Source organism: Nothobranchius furzeri, unplaced genomic scaffold, assembly GCF_043380555.1.
Source record: "Nothobranchius furzeri strain GRZ-AD unplaced genomic scaffold, NfurGRZ-RIMD1 Scf180, whole genome shotgun sequence".
NCBI lineage: Eukaryota > Metazoa > Chordata > Actinopteri > Cyprinodontiformes > Nothobranchiidae > Nothobranchius > Nothobranchius furzeri.
In genome coordinates, this window is record NW_027223196.1 from 5,001 (window position 1) to 15,000 (window position 10,000).

Consider the following 10,000-nt stretch of genomic DNA (forward strand, 5'->3'; position numbering starts at 1 on the left):
CCAGCCTCCAGCAGCTGATGGCGGGGTGCAGGAGCTGCAGCCAGCGTCCAGCAGCTGATGGTGGGGTGGAGGAGCTGCAGCCAGCGTCCAGCAGCTGATGGTGGGGTGGAGGAGCTGCAGCCAGCCTCCAGCAGCCAGCCTCCAGCAGCTGATGGCGGGGTGCAGGAGCAGCAGCCAGCCTCCAGCAGCTGATGGCGGGGTGCAGGAGCAGCAGGCAGCCTCCAGCAGCTGATGGCGGGGTGGAGGAGCAGAAGCCAGCCTCCAGCAGCTGATGGCGGGGTGCAGGAGCTGCAGCCAGCGTCCAGCAGCTGATGGTGGGGTGGAGGAGCTGCAGCCAGCGTCCAGCAGCTGATGGTTGGGTGGAGGAGCAGCAGCCAGCCTCCAGCAGCCAGCCTCCAGCTAGTGATGGCGGGGTGGAGAAGCAGGCAGCCTCCATCAGCTGATGGCGGGGTGGAGGAGCAGAAGCCAGCCTCCAGCTGGTGATGGCGGGGTGCAGGAGCTGCAGGCAGCCTCCAGCAGCTGATGGCGGGGTGCAGGAGCTGCAGGCAGCCTCCAGCAGCTGATGGCGGGGTGGAGGAGCTGCAGCCAGCGTCCAGCAGCTGATGGTGGGGTGGAGGAGCTGCAGCCAGCGTCCAGCAGCTGATGGTTGGGTGGAGGAGCAGCAGCCAGCCTCCAGCAGCTGATGGCGGGGTGCAGGAGCAGCAGCCAGCCTCCAGCAGCTGATGGCGGGGTGGAGGAGCTGCAGCCAGCCTCCAGCAGCCAGCCTCCAGCTAGTGATGGCGGGGTGGAGAAGCAGGCAGCCTCCATCAGCTGATGGCGGGGTGGAGGAGCAGAAGCCAGCCTCCAGCTGGTGATGGCGGGGTGCAGGAGCTGCAGGCAGCCTCCAGCAGCTGATGGCGGGGTGGAGGAGCTGCAGCCAGCCTCCAGCAGCCAGCCTCCAGCTAGTGATGGCGGGGTGGAGAAGCAGGCAGCCTCCATCAGCTGATGGCGGGGTGGAGGAGCAGAAGCCAGCCTCCAGCAGCTGATGGCGGGGTGCAGGAGGTGCAGGCAGCCTCCAGCAGCTGATGGCGGGGTGCAGGAGCAGCAGGCAGCCTCCAGCAGCTGATGGCGGGGTGCAGGAGCTGCAACCAGCCTCCAGCTGGTGATGGCGGGGTGGAGGAGCTGCAGCCAGCCTCCAGCAGCCAGCCCCCAGCAGCTGATGGCGGGGTGGAGGAGCAGAAGCCAGCCTCCAGCAGCTGATGGTGGGGTGCAGGAGCTGCAGCCAGCCTCCAGCAGCCAGCCTCCAGCTGGTGATGGCGGGGTGGAGGAGCAGCAGCAGACAGCCTCCAGCAGCCAGCCAGCCTCCAGGAGCTGATGGCGGTGTGTGGGAGCAGCAGCCAGCCTCCAGCGTTCAGCCAGCATCCATCAGCTGATGGCGGTGTGAAGGAGCTGCAGCCAGCCTCCAGCAGGTCATGGTGGGGTGGAGGAGCAGCAGCCAGCCTCCAGCAGCTGATGGCGGGTTGCAGGAGCTGCAGCCAGCCTCCAGCAAATGATGGCGGGGTGCAGGAGCTGCAGGCAGCCTCCAGCAGCTGATGGCGGGGTGCAGGAGCAGCAGGCAGCCTCCAGCTGCTGATGACGGGGTGCAGGAGCTGCAACCAGCCTCCAGCTGGTGATGGTGGGGTGGAGGAGCTGCAGCCAGCCTCGAACAGCTGATGGCAGGGTGCAGGAGCAGCAGCCAGCCTCCAGCAGCTGATGGCGGGGCGCAGGAGCTGCAGGCAGCCTCCAGCAGCTGATGGCGGGGTGCAGGAGCAGCAGCCAGCCTCCAGCTGGTGATGGCGGGGTGAAGGAGCTGCAGCCAGCCACCAGCAGCTGATGGCGGGGTGAAGGAGCTGCAGCCAGCCACCAGCAGCTGATGGCGGGGTGGAGGAGCTGCAGCCAGCGTCCAGCAGCTGATGGTTGGGTGGTGGAGGAGCAGCAGCCAGCCTCCAGCAGCTGATGGCGGGGTGCAGGAGCAGCAGCCAGCGTCCAGCAGCTGATGGTTGGGTGGAGGAGCAGCAGCCAGCCTCCAGCAGCTGCTGGCGGGGTGCAGGAGCAGCAGCCAGCCTCCAGCAGCTGATGGCGGGGTGCAGGAGCTGCAGGCAGCCTCCAGCAGCTGATGGCGGTGTGCAGGAGCTGCAGCCAGCCTCCAGCAGCTGATGGCGGGGTGCAGGGGCTGCAGGCAGCCTCCAGCAGCTGATGGCGGGGTGCAGGAGCTGCAACCAGCCTCCAGCTGGTGATGGCGGGGTGGAGGAGCAGCAGCCAGCCTCCAGCAGCCAGCCTCCAGCTGCTGATGGCGGGGTGGAGGAACAGAAGCCTCCAGCAGCTGATGGCAGGGTGCAGGAGCAGCAGCCAGCCTCCAGCTGGTGATGGCGGGGTGGAGGAGCTGAAACCTGGGTCGGACCTGGTCTGCAGCAGGGCCCATTACCACTCAGAAGCTGATGGCAGTGTGTGTTTAGGTCCCTGCGGGGTGGATGAGCTGAAACCTGGGTCAGACTTGGTGTGCAGCAGGGCTCAGCACCCTCCAGAAGCCGATGACAGTGTGTCTTTAACTCCCTGCCTGGTGGGAGAGCTGAAAGCTGGGTCGGACCTGGTCTTTAGCAGAGCTCAGCAGCCTCCAGAAGCTGATGGCAGTGTGTGTTTCATCCCCTGCGGGGTGGGAGAGCTGAAACGTGGGTCGGACCTGGTCTGCAGCAGGGCCCATCACCATCCAGAAGCTGACGGCGGTGTGTGTTTAAGTCCCTGCGGGGTGGGAGAGCCATAACCTGGGTCGGACCTGGTCTGCAGCAGAGCTCAGCAGCCTCCAGAACCTGATGGCAGTGTGTCTTTAATCCACTGCGGGGTGCAGGAGCTGAAACCTGGGTCGGACCTGGTCTGCAGCAGGGCTCAGCAGCCAGCAGAAGGTGACGGCAGTGTGTGTTTAGTTCCCTGCGGGGTGCAGGAGCTGAAACCTGGGTCGGACCTGGTCTGCAGCAGAGCTCAGCAGCCAGCAGAAGGTGATGGCAGTGTGTGTTTAAGTCCCTGCCTGGTGGGAGAGCTGAAACCTGGGTCGGACCTGGTCTATAGAAGAGCTCAGCAGCCTCCAGAAGCTGATGGCAGTGTGTGTGTTTTGGTCCCTGCGGGGTGCAGGAGCAGGAACCCGGGTCGGACCTGGTCTATAGCGGAGCTCAGCAGCCTCCAGCAGCTGATGGCAGTGTGTGTTTAATTCCCTGCCTGGTGGGAGAGCTGTAACCCGGGTCGGACTTGGTCTGCAGCAGGGCCCATCACCATCCAGAAGCTGATGGCAGTGTGTCTTTAATTCCCTGCGGGGTGGAGGAGCAGAAACCTGGGTCGGACCTGGTCTATAGCAGAGCTCAGCAGCCTCCAGAAGCTGATGGCAGTGTGTGTTCAAGTCCCTGCGGGGTGGGAGAGCTGAAACCTGGGTCGGACCTGGTCTATAGAAGAGCTCAGCAGCCTCCAGCAGCTGATGGCAGTGTGTGTTTAAGTCCCTGCGGGGTGGGAGAGCTATATCCCGGGTCGGACCTGGTCTATAGCAGAGCTCAGCAGCCTCCAGCAGCTGATGGCAGTGTGTGTTTAAGTCCCTGCGGGGTGGGAGAGCTGAAACCTCGGTCGGACCTGGTCTATGGCAGAGCTCAGCAGCCTCCAGAAGCTGATGGCAGCGTGCCTCTAAGTCCCTGCCTGGTGGGAGAGCTGAAACCTGGGTCGGACATGGTCTGCAGCAGGGCTCGGCAGCCTCCAGCAGCTGATGGCAGTGTGTCTTTAAGTCCCTGCCTGGTGGGAGAGCTGAAACCTGGGTCGGACCTGGTCTATAGCAGAGCTCAGCAGCCTCCAGCAGCTGATGGCAGTGTGTGTTTAAGTCCCTGCCTGGTGTGAGAGCTGAAACCTGGGTCGGACCTGGTCTATAGAAGAGCTCAGCAGCCTCCAGCAGCTGATGGCAGTGTGTCTTTAAGTCACTGCCTGGTGGGAGAGCTGAAACCTGGGTCGGACCTGGTCTATAGTAGAGCTCAGCAGCCTCCAGCAGCTGATTGCAGTGTGTGTTTAAGTCCCTGCCTGGTGGGAGAGCTGATATCCGGGTCGGACCTGGTCCACAGCAGGGCCCATCACCCTCCAGAAGCTGGTGGCAGTGTGTGTTTAAGTCCCTGCGGGGTGCAGGAGCAGAAACCTGGGTGGGACCTGGTCTGCAGCAGAGCTCGGCAGCCTCCAGCAGCTGATGGCAGTGAGTGTTTAAGTCCCTGCGGGGTGGGAGAGCTATATCCCGGGTCAGACCTGGTCTAAAGCAGGGCCCATCACCCTCCAGAAGCTGGTGGCAGTGTGTGTTTAAGTCCCTGCGGGGTGGAGGAGCAGAAACCTGGGTCGGACCCGGTCTACAGCAGAGCTCAGCAGCCCCCAGAAGCTGATGGCAGTGTGTGTGTGTGTGTGTGTGTTTAAGTCTCTGCCTGGTTGGAGAGCCGATACCTGGGTCGGACCTGGTCTGCAGCAGGGCTCAGCAGCCTCCAGAAGCTGATGGCAGTGTGTCTTTCATTCCCTGCGGGGTGCAGGAGCAGAAACCTGGGTCGGACCTGGTCTATAGCGGAGCTCAGCAGCCTCCAGCAGCTGATGGCAGTGTGTGTGTTAAAGACCCTGCGGGGTGGGAGAGCTGAAACCTGGGTCGGACCTGGTCTGCAGCAGGGCTCAGCAGCCCCCAGAAGCTGATGGCTGTGTGTGTTTAAGTCCCTGCGGGGTGGGAGAGCTGAAACCTGGGTCGGACCTGGCCCGCAGCAGGGCCCATCACCCTCCAGAAGCTGATGGCGGTGTGGGTTTAAGTCCCTGCGGGGTTGAGGAGCTGAAACCTGGGTCGGACCTGGTCTGCAGCAGGGCCCATCACCATCCAGAAGCTGATGGCTGTGTGTGTTTAAGTCCCAGGGGGGTGGGAGAGCCATAACCTGGGTCGGACCTGGTCTGCAGCAGGGCTCAGCAGCCTCCAGTTGCAGATGGCAGTGTGTGTTTAGTTCCCTGCGGGGTGCAGGAGCTGAAACCTGGGTCGGACCTGGTCTATAGCAGAGCTCAGCAGCCTCCAGAAGCTGATGGCAGTGTGTCTTCAATTCCCTGCGGGGTGCAGGAGCTGATACCTGGGTCGGACCTGGTCTGCAGCAGGGCCCATCACCATCCAGACGCTGATGGCAGTGTGTGTTTAAGTCCTAGTGGGCTGCAGGAGCTGAAACCTGGGTCGGACCTGCTCTATAGTAGAGCTCAGCAGCCTCCAGAAGCTGATGGCAGTGTGTCTTTAAGTCCCTGCGGGGTGGGATAGCTGAAACCTGGGTCGGACCTGGTCTGCAGCAGGGCCCATCACCATCCAGACGCTGATGGCAGTGTGTGTTTAAGTCCTAGTGGGCTGCAGGAGCTGAAACCTGGGTCGGACCTGCTCTATAGTAGAGCTCAGCAGCCTCCAGAAGCTGATGGCAGTGTGTCTTTAAGTCCCTGCGGGGTGGGATAGCTGAAACCTGGGTCGGACCTGGTCTGCAGCAGGGCCCATCACCCTCCAGAAGCTGTTGGCAGTGTGTCTTCCATTCCTAGTGGGGCAGGGGAGCAAAGACCTGGGCAGAGGAGCGCCTGTCTGCATCCGATCCGGCCCCTCAGCAGCCCGCCGTGAGCCTTAGAGAACCCCCCCCCCCCCCCAGCGGGCTCCAGGAACCGGGCCCTGCGTCGGACCCAGCTCAGTAAGGCCCTCCCTCGGGCCCTGCAGCAGGTGGCCCCGTCTATGCAGTCGAAAACCCCGCGAAAATCGGTGTAGAAACGCCCGAGAGGCGTGGTGCGGTTCCCCCGGCCGGTACCGGGTCCGGACCGGTCCGGAAGTCCACCCAGAACACTGCCTGGGGCTTCTGGGCGGCTCCCCAGGCGCAGGCAGTCGAAAACCGCGTGAAAATCGGTTCAGAATTGACAAAACGGCGACCTCGTCGCTCCAAAAACTAAGTCCAAACTAAGCCTTTCGCTTATCGCTTAACGCTTAAGGCGGTCGGCCTTATGGCCAGTAAATGAAAAGTGCCTGCGCCCCTGGAGGTTTTGGAAGGTGCGAGCGATGACCATGCTCGGGTTAGTAGGTGAGGCCATCGGAAAACCAGCGTGAGTTGGCGGGTTTGGGTGGCAATCTATTCCAGGCAGAGTCGACTATCTCTGGGCATCAATTTTGGGATTTTTCCGGCTCTGGTTCTGGGAGAAACGCAGGGGCAAAGTGCACGAGCCGCGGCCGATTTTGGTGGCCTGTCCCTGGGCACAAAGTCTGAGGAGTGTGGGCCTGGTTCTCCGAAAAATACCAGTCTGCTGGAGCTCACTCCCATGGCTCCAGGGGGCACGGCACACCCCCCGGTAGCCGACCAAAGTGCTCTACTCGGGCCAGACTCGGACCCACGACCCGGGGTGAGAACCACAACTACTGGTCATCCTTTTGACCTCCAGGGGGCGCGGCAGAGCCTCCCCAGTCCGACGCAAGTGCCCCACTTGGGCCATACTCAGACCCACGGCCCGGGGCGAGAACCACAACTACTGGTCATCCTTTAGACCTCCAGGGGGCCCGGCACAGCCTCCCTAGACCGACACAAGTGCTCCACTTGGGCTGTACTCTGACCCAAGTCCCGGTGCGAGAACCACAACTACTGGTCATCCTTTAGACCTCCAGGGGGCCCGGCACAGCCTCCCTAGGCCGACACAAGTGCTCCACTTGGGCTATACTCTGACCCAAGTCCCGGGGCGAGAACCACAACTACTGGTCATCCTTTTGACCTCATGGTCATCCTTTAGATCTCCAGGGGGCCCGGCACAGCCTCCCTAGGCCGACACAAGTGCTCCACTTGGGCTATACTCTGACCCAAGTCCCGGGGCGAGAACCACAACTACTGGTCATCCTTTAGACCTCCAGGGGGCACGGCACACCCCCCGGTAGCCGACCAAAGTGCTCTACTCGGGCCAGACTCGGACCCACGACCCGGGGTGAGAACCACAACTACTGGTCATCCTTTAGACCTCCAGGGGGCCCGGCACAGCCTCCCTAGTCCGACACAAGTGCTCCACTTGGGCTATACTCTGACCCAAGTCCCGGGGCGAGAACCACAACTACTGGTCATCCTTTAGACCTCCAGGGGGACCGGCACAGCCTCCCTAGACCGACACAAGTGCACCACTTGGGCCATACTCTGACCCAAGTCCCGGGGCGAGAACCACAACTACTGGTCATCCTTTTGACCTCATGGTCATCCTTTAGACCTCAAGGGGGCACGGCAGAGCCTCCCTAGTCCGACACAAGTGTCCCACTTGGGCTATACTATGACCCAAGTCCCGGGGCGAGAACCACAACTACTGGTCATCCTTTAGACCTCAAGGGGGCACGGCAGAGCCTCCCTAGTCCGACACAAGTGTCCCACTTGGGCCATACTCAGACCCACGGCCCGGGGCGAGAACCACAACTACTGGTCATCCTTTAGACCTCCAGGGGGCCCGGCACAGCCTCCCTAGTCCGACGCAAGTGCTCCACTTGGGCTGTACTCTGACCCAAGTCCCGGGGCGAGAACCACAACTAATGGTCATCCTTTAGACCTCCAGGGGGCACGGCACAGCCTCCCTAGTCCGACACAAGTGCTCCACTTGGGCTATACTCTGACCCAAGTCCCGGGGCGAGAACCACAACTACTGGTCATCCTTTAGACCTCCAGGGGGCACGGCAGAGCCTCCCTAGTCCGACACAAGTGTCCCACTTGGGCTATTCTCTGACCCAAGTCCCGGGGCGAGAACCACAACTACTGGTCATCCTTTAGACCTCCAGGGGGCACGACACAGCCTCCCTAGTCCGACCCAAGTGCTCCACTTGGGCTATACTATGACCCAAGTCCCGGGGCGAGAACCACAACTACTGGTCATCCTTTAGACCTCCAGGGGGCACGGCACAGCCTCCCTAGTCCGACACAAGTGCTCCACTTGGGCTATACTCTGACCCAAGTCCCGGGGCGAGAACCACAACTACTGGTCATCCTTTAGACCTCCAGGGGGCACGGCACAGCCTCCCTAGTCCGACACAAGTGCTCCACTTGGGCTATACTCTGACCCAAGTCCCGGGGCGAGAACCACAACTACTGGTCATCCTTTTGACCTCATGGTCATCCTTTAGACCTCCAGGGGGCCCGGCACAGCCTCCCTAGGCCGACACAAGTGCTCCACTTGGGCTATACTCTGACCCAAGTCCCGGGGCGAGAACCACAACTACTGGTCATCCTTTAGACCTCCAGGGGGCACGGCACAGCCTCCCTAGTCCGACACAAGTGCTCCACTTGGGCTATACTCTGACCCAAGTCCCGGGGCGAGAACCACAACTACTGGTCATCCTTTTGACCTCATGGTCATCCTTTAGACCTCCAGGGGGCCCGGCACAGCCTCCCTAGACCGACACAAGTGCTCCACTTGGGCTGTACTCTGACCCAAGTCCCGGTGCGAGAACCACAACTACTGGTCATCCTTTAGACCTCCAGGGGGCCCGGCACAGCCTCCCTAGGCCGACACAAGTGCTCCACTTGGGCTATACTCTGACCCAAGTCCCGGGGCGAGAACCACAACTACTGGTCATCCTTTTGACCTCATGGTCATCCTTTAGATCTCCAGGGGGCCCGGCACAGCCTCCCTAGGCCGACACAAGTGCTCCACTTGGGCTATACTCTGACCCAAGTCCCGGGGCGAGAACCACAACTACTGGTCATCCTTTAGACCTCCAGGGGGCACGGCACACCCCCCGGTAGCCGACCAAAGTGCTCTACTCGGGCCAGACTCGGACCCACGACCCGGGGTGAGAACCACAACTACTGGTCATCCTTTAGACCTCCAGGGGGCCCGGCACAGCCTCCCTAGTCCGACACAAGTGCTCCACTTGGGCTATACTCTGACCCAAGTCCCGGGGCGAGAACCACAACTACTGGTCATCCTTTAGACCTCCAGGGGGACCGGCACAGCCTCCCTAGACCGACACAAGTGCACCACTTGGGCCATACTCTGACCCAAGTCCCGGGGCGAGAACCACAACTACTGGTCATCCTTTTGACCTCATGGTCATCCTTTAGACCTCAAGGGGGCACGGCAGAGCCTCCCTAGTCCGACACAAGTGTCCCACTTGGGCTATACTATGACCCAAGTCCCGGGGCGAGAACCACAACTACTGGTCATCCTTTAGACCTCAAGGGGGCACGGCAGAGCCTCCCTAGTCCGACACAAGTGTCCCACTTGGGCCATACTCAGACCCACGGCCCGGGGCGAGAACCACAACTACTGGTCATCCTTTAGACCTCCAGGGGGCCCGGCACAGCCTCCCTAGTCCGACGCAAGTGCTCCACTTGGGCTGTACTCTGACCCAAGTCCCGGGGCGAGAACCACAACTAATGGTCATCCTTTAGACCTCCAGGGGGCACGGCACAGCCTCCCTAGTCCGACACAAGTGCTCCACTTGGGCTATACTCTGACCCAAGTCCCGGGGCGAGAACCACAACTACTGGTCATCCTTTAGACCTCCAGGGGGCACGGCAGAGCCTCCCTAGTCCGACACAAGTGTCCCACTTGGGCTATTCTCTGACCCAAGTCCCGGGGCGAGAACCACAACTACTGGTCATCCTTTAGACCTCCAGGGGGCACGACACAGCCTCCCTAGTCCGACCCAAGTGCTCCACTTGGGCTATACTATGACCCAAGTCCCGGGGCGAGAACCACAACTACTGGTCATCCTTTAGACCTCCAGGGGGCACGGCACAGCCTCCCTAGTCCGACACAAGTGCTCCACTTGGGCTATACTCTGACCCAAGTCCCGGGGCGAGAACCACAACTACTGGTCATCCTTTAGACCTCCAGGGGGCACGGCACAGCCTCCCTAGTCCGACACAAGTGCTCCACTTGGGCTATACTCTGACCCAAGTCCCGGGGCGAGAACCACAACTACTGGTCATCCTTTTGACCTCATGGTCATCCTTTAGACCTCCAGGGG